This window comes from Corvus moneduloides, chromosome 2 (assembly GCF_009650955.1).
Source record: "Corvus moneduloides isolate bCorMon1 chromosome 2, bCorMon1.pri, whole genome shotgun sequence".
Taxonomy (NCBI): Eukaryota; Metazoa; Chordata; class Aves; order Passeriformes; family Corvidae; genus Corvus; species Corvus moneduloides.
In genome coordinates, this window is record NC_045477.1 from 15,151,901 (window position 1) to 15,173,408 (window position 21,508).

Below are 21,508 nucleotides of genomic sequence, written 5' to 3' on the forward strand. Positions count from 1 at the left end.
CCAAAAGCAGCACCAGAAGGCTAAATACAGCAGAAAAAGAGATGTAAACAACAAGTCCTTTCCTATTGTGTCGATACTTGAATTGAACATGTGAATAATTGGGAAACATTTTCACCTCAGTAGTACCCTTTGATACCACTGAAAGAGGTGCCAGAGTGACTTGTTGCTTTCTGGAATGAGTTAGCACAGGCCTAGAAATCAAACTAGAACCTCTGGCTGCTGTGCAGGTTGATGGTGACACCTTAAATCTTCCAGCAAAACACATAAAACATGCAACAATGTGAGATAAAACACATGTTAAAAGAAGTTCACATTGGACAGTGCTCATATCCCTCAAATCCTGAGTAATTGATTTTCATCTTTCATCAGCTTTTGATTAGATATTGCCTAAACTAACTGATATAACTAATATTTTCACCAGTACAGAAATTATTTATGATTGTTCTATGCATAAGAATTGAAATAACTGGCTATGCTTGTCATACTGGAACAATCTCTTAGTGGTCAGGGTCCATACACATGAGTAAGACTTTTTGCTCACCAAGTCAACTTACAAGAGGTAACTATTTTACTATAATACCTAAAACCAAAGTTCAGTAAAATGTTACTCATTTATGGAAAACTGTGTGTAGAGACACCATTATGATCATACAAGAAATAGCAAAAAACCTTTTTCTTCAGACATATCTGTGTCTTTTTACTAAAGCTATGTAAATGTTACGAATATTTTTAAAAATGACCTGAACTCCCACAGAAACTTTAAAATTAGGAAACAATAAACAGAAAAACTACATGTTCAAAGACAGTACAGAATTCACCACACGCACAAACACACAAAATCCACTTGTGCACTCCAATATCCCCTCTCTGGAACAATATGGGATTTTTGAATTACCACATACAACAAAAGAAATGCCTGTAATGTAGATCAATCGATCAAGTTTAAAACTAAAAATATAACAAGTCTCTTTCAAACACACCTTCAATTTCCACTATGTTCCTCCAAAAATCAGAACATGTAGGAAGGTTGGGTTTGGTTGTGGTTTGGGGTTTTTTTTTCCTTTTTAACAGCACAATAAAAAAAATTTGCAATTCGACTCCATCAAGAACTCAAAATTTCAGATTCTTATAGCAAGTCCTCTGAGCCTCCAAATTGTTCAACAGGAATTTTCATTTCAGGTTATATCCTCCCCACATTACTATTTTCTCTCTGTTTCCCCTACCTGAGGCTGACTTTGAATCATCCTTCTTACGTCTTTTGACAAAGTAATTTAAAGTCATTTCAGAAATTCTATTATACAAGCATAATTCCTGTCAGTGACTCCAACAATTTGGGTAACTATTTTCATGATACTGAAACATAGATTTAGAAGAAACATAAAGATTTTAGTTATAGGCTGGCTGTGTTTAGTTGGAATAGGAAAGAACTTGGACCCAGCCAGAGTTAATTGGAGATTAACATAGTTAGGAGAGCTGGACCTGAAATGGGTTTTAAGATGTTAGTAACTGATTGCCAAATAACTGATGATCTGTCATTTGCATGTTGGCTTAGCTGTGCTTAGAATGAGGAGTAGAAACATTGATAAGTTGGTGTAGGGAACAAGGACAATTACCAATTTCTTCCCTTTGTGGGAACCCATTCAAAAGTCAGACAAGAAGAAACTTAGAGGTCACTGAAGTAATTAGGATTGTTAAAGCTCAGAAAGGCAAAAAGGTCAAAATGAGGAAGATGAGCATACTTCATCTTTTTAAGACCACTGACCCAATTCAAGACCACCGATTCAATTCAGAACACACACTACGCATGCTTAATGACATTTAAGCTCATTTCCATACGAAGCGGAGAATGGGAGGTGTTAATGTTATGAATATGCATTTGTATTTTGGATAGTCATAATTTTTTTTAAATAAAAAGCTTTGTGTTTGCTTGGATCGGGGCCCTGCATCTTAGGGAGCTATCCCACGCAGTGCCTGGTGCCAAATAAAACATACACTTTCTAACTCTAAACTGTTAGAGAGTTTTTGTCTGTCTCAGTTGGATATTGATATTAGATCAATATTCATATTTTGGTGAATCAATACAGAATCAGCTTACATACCCTGGTAAACTTTCAAGAACACAGTCAAAACAGTTGAAGAGACTATACCATCCTTTAACTACTTCTTGCCTCATTAAGACAATCAGTTGCTGATTTGCAAACATATGATTTAGCCCTATATAGATGTTACTCAGTCCCCATAATCCATTCTTGAGCCATCAACTGAATAAACAGCAAAAGCTTCCCCTGCAGAAATTGCTGAATTACCCCACTGTTTTGTTTGCAAGCAGGTGGCACCTCTCACAGACCTAACCAACTCAGCCCCATTGAAGAACAAACTGTAGACCTAGGTAATGCTGCTTTGGGAACAAAAAGGGTTCTTATTGTCAGCGTCCTCTTGATGTTAACAAAATTTGAATTGGTTTTTTTTTTTTTGAACAAGCAGCTTAGTCCTGCAGAAAATTTTCCTCTCTGGAACAAATTTAATTCACCTCACAATCACCTCATTTTAAAGTTGCCATTTCAAATGCTAACTGCCTAAGGACACAGTGGTTATACATGCCCATTTTTGTCTATTAAAAATCAGTGCCTCTGATCTTTACCTCACCCAAATCCTTAAACTGTAGAATTTCCATGGAATACTCCTTTGACTGATGAAGAATGACAATTCATTAACCTTCCAAAAGTCTTCTAACAGAATGTGATTAACCCAATTTTGCCATGCAGATTGTATTGCTTCACACCTGCCACTTTTTGTGATTCCAGGTTGCAGGGTATTTGTCACTTGGTCATCAGTTTGTTTCTTTATTGTTTTGTTTGGGGTTTCTTATTTATGGGATATCTGTTTTTCTCATCTCAAAAGCACTGACTGTTCCTTGCCCTGGTGGAAATCCAACATCTCATTAGCATGAACTTGCAGGCATAGCTGTGAAAACATCTTCCCCTAGACTACCAGTTCTGTGAAGTCCCAGTATTCCCAGACATGGAATTGTTTGGATTAATTTTGCAGGCAATGCTCTTTTTATGTAATGAAATTAATGCTAGTTATGCCAGGCCATCTGTGCTTACCAAATGCACATGACACCATGCATCTTGAAGTTTCTAGAACCTGAAGAAGCTGAGCACACATATGAATTGTATCACCGCTGACAAATACATTTATCTGGAACAGCTCTTTGAATCAGTCTTTTGTCTAATATGTTCTCCAACTCTTGATGTTTCAACTGAGTTTGTCTGTCTCAATGAATGCCAGCACTGACAAATTAAATTAGAATAATTGAGTTAATTTCTTTGCCACAAGTGTTAGAATGAAATTGATTTATTTTCTATTATCCAACTGCAGCCAGTAGCCCTATATTTTACAATTGTTTCTACTCTTAAGTTGGTTTAGTAAACAGTCAATTGAGTGTATTTATCTGTCACATTTATTTAAAATTATCAGACTTTGTGCATATCCCACACTCTAATACAACAAAGTGAAGGATTTCAAAGAGAACATTTTTATTAGATGCCAAGTATTTCCTCCTTTTTTGTAACTAAGCTTTTTTCCTATATAATTTATCAAGTAACCATACAATTAACAATTTCTATTCATATTTTTCACCCTTTTCTTCACTCCCACAAAATGACTACAGTCATTAAGATTATAACTGTTGAAAATCTCTTTCCACTTGATAAAATCTCTAGGCACTTACTGCTCTGAGTTTGTTAAGACTGTGGTACAACTCCAAAATACTAAAGGCACCTAAGCTAATAAACTCATTAACATGGAACTACTGCCAAGAGACAAGTTCCTTGAAGGTACATTTTCTTTGATTCTTCCTTTTATTGTGATAATATAAAGTTGAATTTATTCTCTGTACTCTTGATAGCAAGCAGTAGCAACTTTGCAATCTATTCACCTGAAAAATACTTAATTCTTAATTTCTCTTGCATGTGCTTTGTGATTGCTTATCTATAGTATGAGCAATAACATTCAGTTATATAATTAGACTATAAAGGCATTTTTATTCTTAATCTAATTTTACTGACAGTGAAACTATTGCCCATGAATAAATTGGAGAACTCTTACGTGCAAACCAATTTTTCAGATACAGTAAACAGTGGTTTCAGTGGTTCTCTAAAGAATCCTTCGTGAAGTTCAGATTAGTTGCATGTTTCATATCACATGTTCCATGATCTGTTCCTGACATATTTTATACACATCCCATTTGAATTATAGGATTGTGCTTAAAAATCAGTTTTTGCATCAAAAGGGCAGGAAAGAAGGATGTATATCCAAATCAAACATAAAATCACACAAATAGCCTAATTCTTCACATAGCTTGCAAAAAAATTAATAAATCTTGTTGCAATGTCGGCTACCATATTCCATACTGTCTACTCATTACATTTTATGTATATTTGATCAGCTTCGTTCAGTCAGCCTCAGCTGTCTGCCTGCTAAGATCACGAAGCATGTCCTCATGGAAAATATGTCCAAACACATGAGAGAGAGAGAGAGGTGGCTAGAGACAGGAAACATGGCTTCACCAAGAGGTGTGCCTGACTAATCTAGTGGTCTTCCACAATGGAGCAACTGCATCAATGGACAAGGGAAGAGGGTCAGGTGTGATCTACATAGATTTCTGCAAGGCCTTTGACATGGTCCCACACAATATTCTTGTATCTAAATTGAAAAGATATGGATTTGAAGGGAAAACTCTTTAATATGTAAGGAATTCTCTGGCTAGCTGCCTCTAAAGATTGATAGTCTAAGTGGAAACCAGTAAGGAGTGGTGTCCTTTAAGGGTCCATACTGGGACCAATAGCACTTCATATCTTCACCAGTGGGATTGAGCACATCCTCAGCCAGTCTGCAGATGACACCAAGCTGAGTTTTGCAGCTGGTTTGCTGGAGGGAAGGGATGCCACCTCAAGGCACCTTGACATATTTGAGCAGTGGGCTCATGCAAACCTCATGAAATTCAATAAGGCAAGCATTATGTCCTACATCTGGGTTAAGGCAATCCCCCACGCCCACAAAGACTGAAGGATGAATGGGCTGAGAGCAGCCCATGGGAGAAGGACTTGTGGATATTGGTAGACAGAAAATTGGACATGAGCTAGTAATTTGCATTTGAAGTCCAGAAAGCAAACCACATCCTGGGCTGCATAAAAAGAGGTGTTGTCAGCAGGTCAAGGGAGATGATTCCCCCCCTCTATTTGCTCTTGTGAGAGCCCACCTGAAGTGTTGAATCCAGCTCTGGGATACCTAATGGAAGACAGACATGGACCTGTTTGTCTACATCCAGACAAGGCCACAAAGACAATCAGAGGGCAGGAGCACTCCTGTGAAGACAGGTTGAGAGAGTTGGGGTCGTTTAGCTGGGAGAAGAGAAAGCTCTGGAGAGACCTTGTTGTGACCTTTCAGTACTTAAAATGGGCTTATAAGAAACCTGGGGGCTATTAAACAGGGCCGGTAGTAACAAAAAAGTGGCAATAGTTTTAAATTGAAAAAGGGTAGATTTAGATTGGACATTGGGAAGACATTTTTGACAGTGAGATGACATGACATGATGAGACACTGGAAGAAGTTGATCAGAGTTGTGGGTGCCTCTGCCCTGAAAATGTTCAAGGTCAGGTTGGAAGGAGCTCTGAGCAGCCTGATCTGGTGAAAGATGTTCCTGCCCATTCTATGATTCTATGCATCTGTGAATAGCATTGTCTAATAAGACCTCATTACAAAGTAAAAGGCTGATATCTGAATGTTCCCTAATAAAAATCCTGGAGTCCACATTCTATACAAACTTTTAGTGCTTCAATAATATTAACAAAGCTGGCAGAAAAATACAACTGAATAAATGTTTTCCAAATAATGGTTCATTCTGATGGAATTTTTATTAATGTGTGGAAGGATATAATATATGGCAAGCAGTAGTGCATATGAGTAAACAAGTTACCAAAAGACCAAATTAAGTGGGAGTTCACAGCATATAAACTAGTTCGTGTATTTTTGTACATATTCTTATATTCTAATCCTGACATAAGTGGAAGAGAGCTCACTCCAGAGGCTACCTCAATTTAGATTAATCATGATTTGTAAAGAGTATCATTAGAATTGCTATTATATCCTGCCTTTCAAGTTTGTGGTAAAGTGCAAGGCACCTTAGCTAACACATTATAAACTACTTATTTAACAATAAAAGCCAATCTTAATGACAGGCTTAGTTAACTGCATGTTTTACACATCAGCCTGCAGAAATTAGCATGCCAGAGACTTTTGAACTACTCTCAATCTTACCAGGACCAAACTGAAATTTTAGTTTATAACGTGCAACTTCTTGGTTACAGCAGATGGATAAATGGAAAGAAAGTGACTTTGTCCTGGAAAAATGCTATCAGTCTTCTGCAGATATTTGCTGACATTTGAGTACACAGATAATATGCATCAATACATGGATAGACACACATAAGTACATTTATTGGGGGGCACTAAAATTTACCATCTAAAGTGATGGTCAAGATAAATTTAGCAACAACTCAGTAAGAGAAAGTAGTTCTTAAAATCCCTGACTCCAATAAATGCATAGGTATTGAAAAGTTAGCCAATTACTGCTCCAAGAACCCAAAATTTCACTTCTGCAAATGACCAAAATTATTATCATTTTATCAGAGTTTACAAGTTTGATGTACACTCAAGTGGAGCTGGAATCCTAATATTAAACATTCCACTGACTACTATAGTCATGTAACTCAGTAAATATAGTAATAACATTGCTGATAACAGGCTGAAGGTCTTGTACTGATTTTACAAATAGTACTAACTTCAGTGAGGAGTGAATTCCTCCACAGCATGAGAAGCCTGGAGTTTCTGTCCTGCTTAATCTACTGGTGATGACAGACACTGGTGTCTCTCACCTCCTGTTTTAGTCTGAAGATTTACTGATCTCTAAAGAAAGGACCATAAAAGATACAATCCTGAACATTATACAAAACTAAGTATAAGGATGTTGTGGATCCTGTTCTCTGCTTCAGTGTTGGGGTTTTAGTTCTCCTCCTGTTTTCTTTTTCTCTTAAAGGAATTTTCGCCATACATGTTGCCAGGGGGACAAATTACTGGGTGCTTAAGAAAAACTAAAGACCTGGCCACAGGAGTGGTGTGCATCTGGCTGCTCTCTTTCACCTGGGCTTGTGGGCAGCCAGTTCCCACAGTTTGGATGGAGAGAGAGGCTGCTTCTTTGGCCGCCTTCCTTCTACCAGAGAGATCCCGGGATTCCCAAGCCTGCCTTTCCCTGCCCCGCTGGGAGCCAGCCTGCGGCCGCCCTGCCCCCACCATTGCTTTGAGCCTTCGCTACGTTGTAGCCCCCTATGCCCCGCCTTCTCAGACCTCCAGGGGTTTTCCACCGAAGCTCTGGAGTTTTGATACATCTCATCTGCCGCCCAGGATTTGTGCTTGTCCGTGCTGTTCCAGCCTGCTGTTCCCGAGGGTCCGGCCGGACACCGGGATCGGCTGCCCAGGCGGTTTGTGAAGCCTTTGTCCCATCCCTCCCCGGGACCCCAGGCCACCAGTGCTGCGTGCTCCCTGAGCGCTCTCCAGAGTGCCCCCTGCAGCCACGGGGGAGCCATCGCACCTGCCCTGCTCACCGGGAGCCACCAGTGCCCCTGCCGGCTGCAAGCGGAACTGCACCTGAGGGGAAAGGGCCCAACAGCCGAGAGAGGCTGGCACTGGGTTTGTAATTGTTTGCTGTTACTGCCATAGTTATTGTTGTTTGTTTGACTGGTTATACATATATCTATAAAATAGTAAAGAACTGTTATTCCTGTTCCTCATATCTTTGCCTGAAAGCCCCTTAATTTCAAAATTATAATAATTCAGAGGGAAGGGAGATGCAAAATTTTCTTTTTCCTTCCATTTCAAGGGAGGTTCCTGCCTTCCTTGGCAGACACCTGTCTTTCAAACCAAGACATTCAGGAAGTACTTATAGGTTTTGCACAAAAAAGTACTTGGATAAAAAATATGCAAATACTGAAAGGCTGGAAAACCTGCAATAGCTTCAGATGATAACTGGAAAGACCATTCTGCATGCTAACAATCCTCACACATAAGATGACATGCAAACCCGTGGTGTGTGATACAACGGCTATTTTGGAAAATCGATTTGATTTTTAAGTACAAAGGAACATAAAAACTATTGCCGTGATTTCTGGCTGCAGTTGAAGAAGGTAGTGAAAGATATGCTATATGCCCGCTCGCTTCTTCCCACTCCTCGGGGAGTAGGACAGGAGGAGAAAATAAAATTAAGCTCATGGACTGACACAAATACAAGCAGATCATACACCAGTTCCTGTCATGGGCAAAACAGACCCAGCTCTAAAAGTATCTTAATTTATTGCCAATTAAGATATACCTGAATGGAAAGAAGAAAATTAACAAAAACACCACCTTCCCCTCGTCACCCTCTTCCCAGGCTCAACTTCACTCCCTCTCCTACCTCCTCTGAGTGGTGCAGGTGGGATGGGGAATAGGCAGTCAGTCTGTACTGTTCTTTTCCTCTGTTCTTTCCTTTGAACCCCTTTCCTCTGGTTCAGTGAAGTTCCTTATCATGGGCTGCAGTCCTTTAAGATAAGCCTGCTACAACATGGACTGTCAATGGTCCACAGGTTCTCCTGCTTGTGCTCCAGCTTCAGCATGAGGTTCTTCACGGGTGCTGAAATCTGCTCTGCTGCAATCTCTCCATGGGATACAAGGAAATACGTATTCCACCCTGATCTCCTGCACAGGTTGCACAGGAATCCCTGCTGGGACACCTGGAGCATGTCCTTGCCTACTCCTCCTTGTTCCCTCACAGAATCACAGAATCAGTTAGTCTGGCAAGACCTCTGAGATCACCGAGTCCAACCTGTGGCCAATCACCACCTTGTCAACCAGACCATGGCACTGAGTGCCACGACCAGTCTTTCCTTAAACACTCGACCACCTCCCTGGGCAGCGCAGTCCAATGTCCAATCACCTCAATGATCTCAGGGCTGTCTCCCACACTGTTCCCTTCACCATGTGTCATGGTTTGACACTGGCCAAACGCCAGGCACCCATGAAGGCTGTTCATTCACCCCCCTGCTACAGCTGGGCAGAGAAGAGAAAAATTTAATGAACAGTTCATGAGTTGAAATAAGGACCAGGAGAAAACACTCCAAGGGCAAAACAGGCTCAACTTAAGAGATACAAAGTGAGTTTATTACTAACAAAATCAGAGGAGAAGAATGAAAAGCAAAATAAGGCCTTAAAAACACCTTTTCTTCCACCAGCCCCTCCCTCTTTCCCATTGACAGCGCAGAGAGACAGGGCGTGGGGGTTTTGGTCAGTTCATCACCCAAGGTTTTCTTCCACTACTCAGGGGGAGAAGTCCTTCCCTTGCTATGCCATGGGGTCCCTTCCCACAGGAGACACTTCTCTGTGAGCTTCCCCACCGTGGGTCCAATCTCACGAGCAGCAGTCCTCCCAAAACTGCTGCAACATGAATTCCTCCCATAGGCAAACAGTCCTCCCAAAACTGCTGTGGCATGGGTCTCTCTTCCACAGGGCGCAGTGCCCCAAGGACAGGCTGCTCCAGCCTGGAAGCAGGGCCCCCATCTCTCCACCGGGTCTCCCACTGGATCACAGCCTCCTCCAGGAATCCACCCACTCCGGCGTGGGCACCTCCCCCACGGGCTGTGGATGGATCTCTGCATTCCCCCGTGGATCCCCATGGGCTGTAGGGGGACAACTGCTTCACCATGGTCTTCACCACAGCCTGCAGAGGAATCTCAGCTCTGGTGCCTGGAGCGCCTCATCCCCCTCCTTCTTCACTGACCTTGGTGCCGTCATGTTGTTTTCCTCACATGTTCTCACCTCCTCCTCTTCTCTGGCTGGAATTAAAACTGGGTGCCCCACTTTGTTTTGATTTTCTTCTTAAATATGTTATCACAGAGGTGTTACCACCATCTCTAATTGGCCCAGCCTGGCCAGTGGTATGTCCATCTTCAGAGCCATCAGGGATTGGCTCTGCCAGACATGGTGGAAGCTTTTAGCAGTTTCTCATAGAAGCCACCCCCGTGGGTCCCTGCTACCAAAAACCAATCTATGCAAAACCAACACACCATGCTGCCCTCCCTCATCCCAGCTGTCCCCAGGGCATGTCCATCATGGCTGTTCCCCATGGTGGGTCAGTCAGAGACAGTTGGAACCTAGTGTGTCCTAAATGTGATCAGCATCCCTTGCTGATCCAAACCAGGCCTCCCTGGCAACACTCTCACTGCCAAAAACTTGACACCTACACACAATACAGGCAACCAACACCTTCACTGTCTGTAAAACGGAAATTGAAATGTCTGTACCTTCACTGAACTGAAGGAGTGTAACAACAAATTGATTTTGGATTCAGACTGGAAAAGTACTGTGACTGGGCAAATTTTTTTTTCCCACATATCAGTATCTTCTATATTAAGAGAAAGTAAGAGAAAATAATTGGTTCCTACTATAAATAGATCCAGTAAATGATTGGAGAATCCTTTTGTTCCCCTTTTTGTCTTGTTTCCTTTTAAGAGAGACATCATATCTTATGTTTATTGCTACAGTCACCAGCACTTTCACCTTGATTCCTAAATTAATAATGTGATGCTTCCATTTTCAGAGTCATTGCGGCAACCTTATCTCCTGAATGAAATGAAAACCCAGCTTAAGTGAGTAATTTTAAAGAGGACATTAAATACATCCTTACACTTACGTTGTGTAAATAGTAAGAAGTGAATAAACTCTTCTTGCTTTTCAGCCAGCTTTTGGCTCCTTTTCTCCAGAGGGAGACAGAGAGTTGAACTTTGTTTTCTGGGACACACAATATCTTCAGAATGAGCCATAGGTGAAAAGAATACAGTTGTTAAAAGCTTTGGGAAGACACTTTGGCACTAGCTGAGAAAAATCTGAGTTCCAGTGAGCCCTTCTAAATTAAATGAAAGTTCATCAATTCAAAAGGGTCAAAAGATTAAAAAAGAACGTTGTTATTAAAACAGGATACAACAATAGAGGTTATCTTTCAGCTTTGGCTGCACAAGTTACTCAGACTGCTCGAACAGGTCCAGATTTGCTATTTGAAGGTGTAATGTAATGTAATTTCCAGACATATGCTCTATTTTTTTTACTTTTTTTTTTTTTTTTGCACTGGAACTGGATTGTTTCCTTGGTGTGGTGAAGTTTTATGACCTCACCGCCATAATTTCTCTCTAGATGACTGTAACTTATACTCCTTTCTTTTTTCAATGTAATAAACTAAAAGTAACATGATGTTGACCTTTTCTCCTTTCCACAAAGCACGGAAATCCTAATTTATTTTACAATTTGCACATCTAAGAAAATACAGTATATGTTGGTCTGTTTAAAGTGATTTAGTGTGTCTTCTAGTCATTTCCAGTCTTATAATTCCAGAGTCCTGTTCACTTAATGTGATTTTTTTTTCTCTTGAGTAACTAGTTTTCCAAAGAAATAAGTTTGATTTTTCTTTTCCAAATCCACCCATGATAGATTTCTTTCTCCTAATTTTTAAAAATTTTTAGTGGAAAATTTCTATTACTTTGTTAGTGTTTATTAATTTTATATCATATTTTTATCATAAGATTATAAAAATATTCCATTTAAAAGTAATGGAAAAATAAATCTTTCCACAGAGCAAAAAGCTGCAAAACTCTAACAAAACTGAAATCTGGTCAGTAACTTAAAAGCAATATTCCTGCAGTTTTGTAGGTGGGAATAGCTAGCACATCACAGAAATTACTCTTCACCTTCTGTTTGTACTCAGGAGGCTCAACCTATAAAACAATAAAGTTCTCATCACTCAGTTATTTTAAGTTTCTACAGTATTTAATGTAATCTGATTCAAATGATGTCATATTGTCTCATGGAAATTACAGATCCAATGACATAGAAAAATAGAGGACTAGAAATTTTCTATTATTTCATTGAGCTCATCATCTGATCATAAAAGTCAGGATCAGTCTTCAAATTTCTATTCAATTTCTTGTCCTAGACATGCCTATTAAAAAAAAAATCTTTCGTCTTCCAATTTCAGCTCTATTTTTTTAACAGCAAAATTGGTCCATTTCTTCTCATGCCAATAATGTGATTTTCTTCTTATGTGCTAGATGAACTGCAATCCCATATGTAAACTGCAATCGCATCTTCCTCAGCTGAAATTATTTTGTGTGCAAGAAAGACGTAACAATGCCCAAACTGGCTCTGAGTGATCTGGAACATTTATATAGTATTATATGGAAAGACAGAACCAATGTGTCTGCACTGGCACCATCTAACAATGAGTATAATCAGTCTTGCTTGTCATCAGTTTACTAGAAAAGGTACAAATTAATCCCATGATCTGTGCCATGCAACAATATCTCTTTCTTCCTATCACTTTCAGAAGAAACCACAGCACCATACATGAAAAATTTGTGCCATTGGTCTCTATGACTGATACTTTATGAATTTTATTCCCTTCTTGCTGAATTACTTTAATACATTTTTGTCATTTGCTAAATTCTTTTTTCAGCTTATGTGCCAAAATATTAATGAAAATATTAAATACAGTTAAGGAGCAGTCTGTGGTACTCCACTTATAAAGCTCTCCATCTTATTCATCTTTCAGTACAATTATTCTTCTCTGTCTTGCAGTGAAACCATTTCAGTCAGTTTATAAACCTGCCTTATCCATCCCACCCTTCTAAAACTGTATCACATTATCCTCCATTTTGCTTTAATAATTTCACATGAGGTCTTATGGGAAATTAAGCTTGGGTAAATTTGAGCTACTCTATGTCCTTTTCTAGAGAAAATTTGTTGCATTTTTTTAGGTAACATGTTTCTTTGGAATAATCTACCTTTCTTAAAATCAAGTTGTATATTTTCCCCAGCTTTCAAGTATATAAAATGAAAGATAAATGTAAGGCACTGTCATAGAAATTGTTTGAGACAGTGTTAAAACAGCAGCTGTGCTTCTAAGAATGTCTGTAGAAACATGTAGGATGCTTTAAACCTTTAGCACTGCTGTGATAAAACTAACAGTATTTTTGGAAAACTATGAAGATTAATGGGAATAAGAATGTTGATCTATTATCTCAAATGTTTCACAAGATTGTTTCAATATTTCATAATGCAAAAAGGCTGCCCTGACACAGGATAAAAAACTTTCTTTTAAACTGTATCTTGAGTTTTCCTATTCAGGTTTTCTAAGATACTTTGATTTCTGGTTCAAGAATTTGGATTAGACCTTTTCTACCAATTAGGAAATAGCATATGCTGTTCTTAAGAGCCTAGAATGGATTTTGCTTTCAAGATAAATATAAATAATTAAAAGCATTAAATTAAAATATGTTTTTAAAACTTTTTAATTTTATTAATTGAAAAGAATTGAAACAGATTTCAGAATTCTTAAAGTCACTTCTTCAACTTGTTGTGTTTTGCATTAATTCAAATTGATGTGGACTAAAAAGTGTTAAGAGTACAAGTAGACTAATTTTCAGAATCAAATATTTTGTTCCAGAGGACCAAAAATGGTAAATGGATAACCAATCCCTCCAGTATGTTGTTGTGGGGGTTTTTTTAAATTTTAAAGTAGTCTATGCACAATTATTTTTATTAGTTCTTTTAAGTTGATATATTATAAAAACAAAATCTAGAAAGTGAAAATATAAGTGAAACTCAGCAGTTTTTTCCTGGGACTAGAAGATAGACAACACATAAGATAGACAACACTGAAAGCAGTAACTACCTGATCTTCGTAACCTTCATGTAAGCCCTGTGTTTTGGCATCTGGTATCTGGTTATACTGTTTCAGAGGTTAAAGTCCCTGCAGAGTCAAGTAGGTCGTCCACTGTCTTACTGTAAGTCCTTACTGGTATAAAAGGCTATTCTGCCTTGTGGTGCTACAGCAATACTAGAAAGATGGGCGATTAAGTGTTTGAAACATCTCAGTTAGTTACTGTTCTTGGCACAAACCCAGGCTCATAAATCAAGAGGACCTGAAAAAGTCTTTTTTTTGAAAGTTTTTTTATCATCCATGAATTTCAAAACTTTCCACACTATTTTTCTATTGTTCTACATGAATAGCAAACAGTGCAAAATAAAAATTCATCAAGATGCTGCTTTTATGCCCTCTGTGCTCCTACCAAAGCTGTTCAAATAGTTCAGCATATTTTGAACAAATACATAATAAAGAAAAGCAGCTGGGCATACATACTGAAAGATCTTGAAAAGATGTAGGTGATTTCTTTTTCAAGTGATTGACAGTGAAATGTATTGCTTGCTTGTTTTGCTAGCAATCCAAAGAACTCAGCAGGGAAAAAAGAATGAGAATTATACCTTACCCTTGTCCCACTTGTTGTTTTGTTGCTTGATCAGAATGTTATTTCTTTTTTAAAAAAGCTTGTAGAAATATGTCTAAGAAATCAGTACCTTGTGTTTTAGGGAGTAGAGCAATAGTTACAATACCGAGGAAAAGTCCAAGACGCCCATTTTTCAGAACTGAATGCTACTTATTTCACTACTGAAACTTTGTGCACAGCCACTGAAGGTCAGGGTTGTTTACCTTGGCACAGGACTCCAGCTAAGGCTTAGCTATCTTTCTAGATAGCTAAGATTGTTTGAGATTTATTTATCAAATAAACCCAAACGTAAGAATTTCATCTTATAGACTGATTTGATACCTCACAAGGTTTGAAGCCCTTCTCTGCGTTAAATTGAAAAGAAAGTAAAGGGCATCTAGGTCTTAACTTACATTTATCAGTCAGATAATTCTAGTTAAAGCAGATTTGTCCATATATCTCTTGTATCATCTAAAAAATGCATTTTCCACCATTTTCGGCACTTTTGTTGCTAGTATACTGCAACACTATACTCTCTGCTGTAAACAGATAGATGAAAAGGTAACAGTGGCTTGCAGTGCTTTATAAGGCACAGGAAAGACAAGCTTGAGGAACTGTCATTGAAAAACACATTGAGAAAATGATCAAAATTATGATATCAGTAAGTGTTGGCTCTCACTGTTGAAAATCTAATTCATGAAGGACACTGATATATTAACTTTCAGGAACTAGGAGTAATATCATGAAATTATTGCATTTTTCCCCCTTATTCGTACAATGACAAAAATTCAGCTCAGATGAAGCCAACAAATTTCTACAAACTTTCAAAGAAAATGGAAAGATAATATCTCTACTTTCAAGTCAACCAGAATGTCCTTTGGGGTTTGTACGTATATCTGTGTGAAGGTAACCGGAAATGAAAAATTAGCTCAGTAGGAAAAGCTAGTTCAGCTCTTTCCTTTTATCCAAAAGCTTTAAAGTAAAAATTTGAAGAGAGTACTTCCATCTTGGGAGTTATTTCGTTTCCTGGGAGATGTGAACTCCTGCAAGGAATAATGGCCATGATTAAGGTCACACTTAAGTGCAACACTACCCATCAATCCTTTTGATGCTCTACAAAATTATATAAATTATTAATCAAACCCCAAAGTAGTGGACTGAATTCAGCATCCCCACATCAAAAGGTTTTCTTGGTTTTGTCTCTGCAAGAAGAATAAATATCCATGAAGAATAAGAAGACAAGCCACCAGTTCATGGGTGTTTTGATAGCCTCCTAGGTGGGGGAAAGAAAAGCTTGATCCATATGATTTCAAAAGGAAAGAAAAGGGGTTTCAATTAGGACTTTAAAATTTTGAGTGTGACCAGCAAAAACAATGGGTAAAAAAATTCTCGATGTCACTTTAGAAAAACATTAAGTCCTAAAGAATTTCTTTTCAGATCAAATTATTTAACTAATTTGGTTTTCATTTACAAGCAACCTCCATCACGTTTTTGGGTGAGAGCCATTTCCACCACATTTTTGGGTAGTACCTGACCCACCTACAAAATATCTCATAACAAAATTGCAAGTTCTTATTGTTATTATACTGCTGTGTTGTGGGTTTCATTATTGTCGCGGTTTGACACTGGTTAAACACCAGGCACCCACAAAAAATCATTCACTTATTTTCCTCTGCTATAGCTAAGCAGAGGAGGGGAAACTGAAAACTTCATTTTTGTAAGTTGAAATATGGATTATTGAGGAAAAAGGAAAACTTTATTGGCAAAACAGGTTCAAAACTTAAAGAGCATAAAGAAGATTTATTATTGACAGAATCAAAAGCAAAAAGGGTAATGAGAACCAAAGAAAACTTTCAGAACACCTTTCTTCTCCAGTCCCTCCCCCTCTTTCCACCAACCGCGCAAGGAAACAAACATGGGGTTTTGGTCAGTATTTCACTTCTAAGAGTCTTTCTTTATCTTTAAGGAAAAGAGTTTCTTCTGCTGTGCCATGGGATGCTTCCCATGGAAGATAATTCTCTGCGAACTTTTCTAGCTTGGTTTCAACCTTCACAAGCAACAGCCCGCCCAAACCCGCTGCAACGCGAAATCCCTCCCACGGGTCATGCAGTCTTCCCACAACTGCCAGCATGGGCCATAACAGTTCATGGGGTTTAGTCTTTTAAGGATGAGCTGTGCCAGCTGGGAAGCAAAGGCTCTCTTCTTCAATCTTGAAAAGCCTCTCAGCATCTACGCACTCCAGTGTGAGCACTCCTCTTCATGGGCTGCACTTGCATCTCTGCACCCCCCTGTCATGCACCTCATGAATTATAGGGAAACTCTTTGTTGTATTATAGTCCTCACCAAGGCTTGCAGGAGAACCTCAGCTCCAGCGTTTGGAGCGCCTCCTCCCTCTCTCTTCCCCCACCGACCGCGGTGCCACCATGTTTCTTCTTCAGGTGACCTTACTTTTCTTTCTCTCTGACTTCGGAGAAAGTTGGTGTCTGTAAGTTGCAGTTCATCTCATCCAAGCTCCAAATCGAGGAAATACTCACCATGTCTCTTGTTGCCTGCTGCGTGGTGGTTTTGCTCTGCTCCGCGCGAGCCGTGCCAGCCTCAGGGGGCCCACCGGCACTGCGCGGGCCACGGCTTCGGGAGGGTTCTGGCTGCACAACTGCTCGCGGCTCTGGGGTGGCTCCTCTCGGCGGCCTGGCCCCGGCCGCTGCGCCAGGAGAACCCAGCAGCCCCCTCCGGGAAGGGACACAAAACCCCCCTTGGAGGGAAGCGGTTTCTCCTTTCTTAAACACATCATCACAGAGGCGTTTCCAGCCCGTCCGATTGGCCTAGCAACCTGCCCATCGCCAGAGGCTCCAGCCATTGTGGCTGGACATAGAAGCCTCAAACAGCTCTTTCTTTTTTTTCTCTGCCTCCACACACCAGGTTTTTGCTAAACCAGCACAATTATATAATGGTTTTGTGTTGCCATAAAGAGCGAAGCAGATTCCCCAGGCAGGTGCAAAGGACAGCCGCTTTATTGCAAAAACCCAGCCTTTTTAAGCAGTTATCCAGTTATCTGTTTACATAGTTTTAAAGCATAACAAACATAATTCAACCAACCACCATACACCACGATGTGAACACGCAATGATCATGCAGCAGGTTTCTCTACTCCTAATTCAGATGTGTATCTTTCCCACAGTCCTTTTTTCTACTTAGCCAAAGTAACAAGCCTGAGCCATGATTTTACAAAGGCAACAAGGCCTTCATTCAGTAAGGTTTTACCTGTGTGCAACAGTTTGGGTTTCAAAACAGAGCCAAATTAGACTACTTTTTGGGGTTGCTCTTTTTTTACTTTTTGCTTTTTTAATATTTGTTTTGTTTTTCTGGATTAATCTTACCTGTGTTGGATGCAAAGTTAAATGGAGTTTTTTACCCTCTAAATCATTCTTATTGCAGTCATCAGTACACCCACTAACCCTGGACACACAGTATTCTAGTTACCTCAGTAGTTTCCAGGTTTTTGGTAGTCACTGACTAATTTTCCCCATTTCACTATCTCTTCATTTCCTCTCACAACAGCACTCATGAACTGTAAAGGCAGAGAACTGCAGTCATGGAATGCAGGCACACACTACTGCTGAGTTTTGCACAGGTAACAGTAAGGAAAACACTAAGGAGTGATCTTCCTGTTCTTTTTGAACTGTGCTGTTTGTTCTGAGAAGATCTCTCAAGAACGTATTTCTTGGGAACATGACTCAATTCCTTCCAGTGCCTAGTCAAGAATTTGGGTTTAGTGTTGCATTCTTCAGCCTTGAAAGAATAATTTTTTCACCTTACTTGAGAGAAATCCACATTTCTGCTTAAATTTTAACAGGATTTTTTTCCTCACTGTGGAAAAAAATAGTATTCAACCTGCTTAATATCATGTTGTATGTCCCTCTAGAATTTGTGGAAGAAAGAGACTATGAAAATGTATTTCAAAGTCCTGTATGTTCTGAGAGGCACAAATCTTGTAAACTGAGATATCTTAAAAACTTTTTTATCTGGCATTGTAAAATCATACTCTTGGAGATCAGAAATCTTCATGCTTTGCATTCATAACCTTTCAGAAACTTCCAGAGAAGATTTTAGATGCCGGTAATAATTATATCAAGCATTTCTCACTTTATCTACCTAGGCTGCTTCTCCTTTTAAGAATTCTTTGGAGTTTGAACTATTATGATGAGAATTATCAAACTGAAAAAACCCCCAACCTGTTTTGTTAAAAGGCTTCCCTTAAGTAAAAGAGTACTTACTTGTAAAGGTGACCTTTAAGCGAAAACACTTTGAAGTGTTAAATGTCAGTGGCAACTTTATTTCTACAATGAATTATGAATCATGATAAGTTCATGAGCTTTATGAGCTAAATAAATCTATCACACATGAAGATTTAGGAGATGTAGGGAGCTGTTCAGGTGAAGAAGAAAGAATGCATTGTGCAATGCACCTTAGAAGTTCATCTACTTATCTGGGGCCCAAGCCTATTGTTGAATCTACCAGGCAGGGCCCATCCCTGTGAACATACACAGAGACTTTGTAACAGTCTCTCCACGTCCTTAGTTTTAATCAGGGTGGAGTCCTGCTTATTCATGGAAATATTCATGGTAATTATAGGGGTTGTCCTTCTCAACATTAAAAAGCACTACATATTTCTATGCTTTAAAATGTTGCCAAAACCCACCAATGTATCCCTACTAATTACTAATATTCCCTAGTTTATTTTAGCCCACTAGATGAGCCAAAAGTGGCTAATCATTACCTAAATAGTGGTTTTTTCCTAGAGTACTGTTGTAAATTTATCCTTTCCATAGATTCCTTGAAAGTAACTTCTCGTTAGGTTTTCATGTCCCCTGTTTCACAGCTCAAGAACTGTAGCATGAGTTTAAGTTTCTGATTGCACCAATCTCCCTCATGAAAATCACTTGAAGCAAGCCCCACAAACCCCTTTATCTCCAGTGAAAACATTGATTCTTGAGTGACTATTGATCCAGGAGATTTTTGCAGCAACTAGGCGAGTCAACATGTGTTAGCCACCTAGAACTGCTTTTAAGGTGCAAAGCAAGAGAGCTAAATGATTGCTTCCTAAAGCCAGAAGGTCACAACCTTCCCTTCTAGTTACTGCAATTGTTCCATGTTTTTCACCTTCTTAATTACCACACTTCTGAGTGTTAATGGATTTCTTCACATGAGAACAACTTTAATCCTATGCATATATGCCTTTAAACCACAAATAAGCAAACTTATTCTAGTTTTTGGCACCACAGACAGTCAAAGTTCTTTCAATCCAGGCAAACAAACAAAAACTGCAGTGGCAAACCAAGCCAAGCATAATTTAATGAAAATAGAGAACTTCTAATGTCATGTATCTAAAGGAAATGTTCTCTCCTCAATGAAATAGTGTTTCAAGCTCATTAAAATAAAGAGAAATATTTCAAAAATACCAAAAGGCTGTGATGGCTTCTTAATGAACTGCTTAAAAAATTTAGTTTTGTTATAACTGATATAATGACTTCCTGTCCTTGCTTAAAGCAAAACAACTTTTAAAGTATAAGAATTTTTCAGAGTTGATATTCATTTAATCAGTTAAGAATTTTCGTCTTTCTAAATATTATTGTCAGATCAAGGCTAGCTAAGGTGATCTTTTTAATGCTCCTAGAATAGAAATTCTTGTCTTTAATAGAAGCTTTCTAAATAGTATATGAGTAATCAGACTATGTCTGTAACTACTGCCAAGTTAATTCCTTTTTTTTTATTTAAACAAAATCATTCACTATTTTTCTTTTGTTTCAGATATTATTGTATGTTGTATTCTAAAAGGCAGTAAGTATAGTACTTCCCAACTGTAACTTGCATGGAAGGTTTTGTAAAAGAGATAGTGAAAAGCAAAATCAGAAACTTGGTAATTTTCAACTCACTGTTGACAAATATTGTAGATGAATAATAATGAAATGGATTTCTGGCAATAGTATCCACTAATATGAATTTCTGCAGTAAATATTTTGCTTATAGGGTTCTTCTCAGTATTTTTGGCTACTCTTATGAATTTCTTGCATGTAGAATGCATCTTGCATTCTAGCTCCATGCACTTTAACATTATGAATCATACTTCAAAGACACACAATGAAATATTTAAGTAAAATTTTTCTCAAAATAACAGAGATTCATTATGGCAAAATCATTTTAGAGCAATAAACAATTTTATAGGAAATTTTAAACAATAAAAGTTTCACAGCTTAAGGGAATAGATTTGGGTTAAAATCAGAGATGCTATTGGAGAATAGTCAATGGGAATTAAGGGAATTAGAAATATTTTCTGAATGATGTCAGACTGTAAGTTTTCTGTCTCGGTGATTATAATTGTAAAAAAGTAGAGTGACCTTTTGTGCAGTCCTGTAACCTAATAGTACAGAGACCTGGAGAAGTGGGGACACAGGATACATGTAGAAGAATACAGGTATGACATCAGAAGAGGTGAGTACCTGGTCCTCTCTCTTCCCCTCGCTATATAAATTCAGCCATGCTTAGTTAAAAAAATTCAGATGTGCAGCTGGAGAAACCTGTTTGTAGACAAAAGGAGGACAAAAATGTAGAATCTAACATGCAAAACTTGGAATTTAATATGGAGTTGCAGACCACTGGACTAAAAATAAAGTGTACAAGTGTGTGAGAAAACATACAAAAATAATTCCAGATGAATGAAAGGTGTATGAAGGAAAGACAAAAGGGAGGAATAAGGGGCAAAGAAGAAGAAACTACCAACATTAAAATCATATTCCTCATGGTGAAGGTCTTGGGAGAGGACTCCAAATGCTGACAACTCAGCATAGACCCCATCTGTCTCTGTCATCTGGAAAAGACTTAAAAATCCTAATTGCCTTAAACTCTGTTAAGATTACCAAAGAATTTTGCCCACTATGAAAAACTGCATAAAGAACCTGTGACCACCAAAGCCCACCCTACTCCCAAATATTCCTCCTGGATTTTGGGAATTAAGACTGTGAGTTAAACCACTTGATGGGAAATTGAGATAAGACAAAGGTGGTGCTATTGTCTAATTATCTCAGCTCTAAGGAGAAGTAAACGAG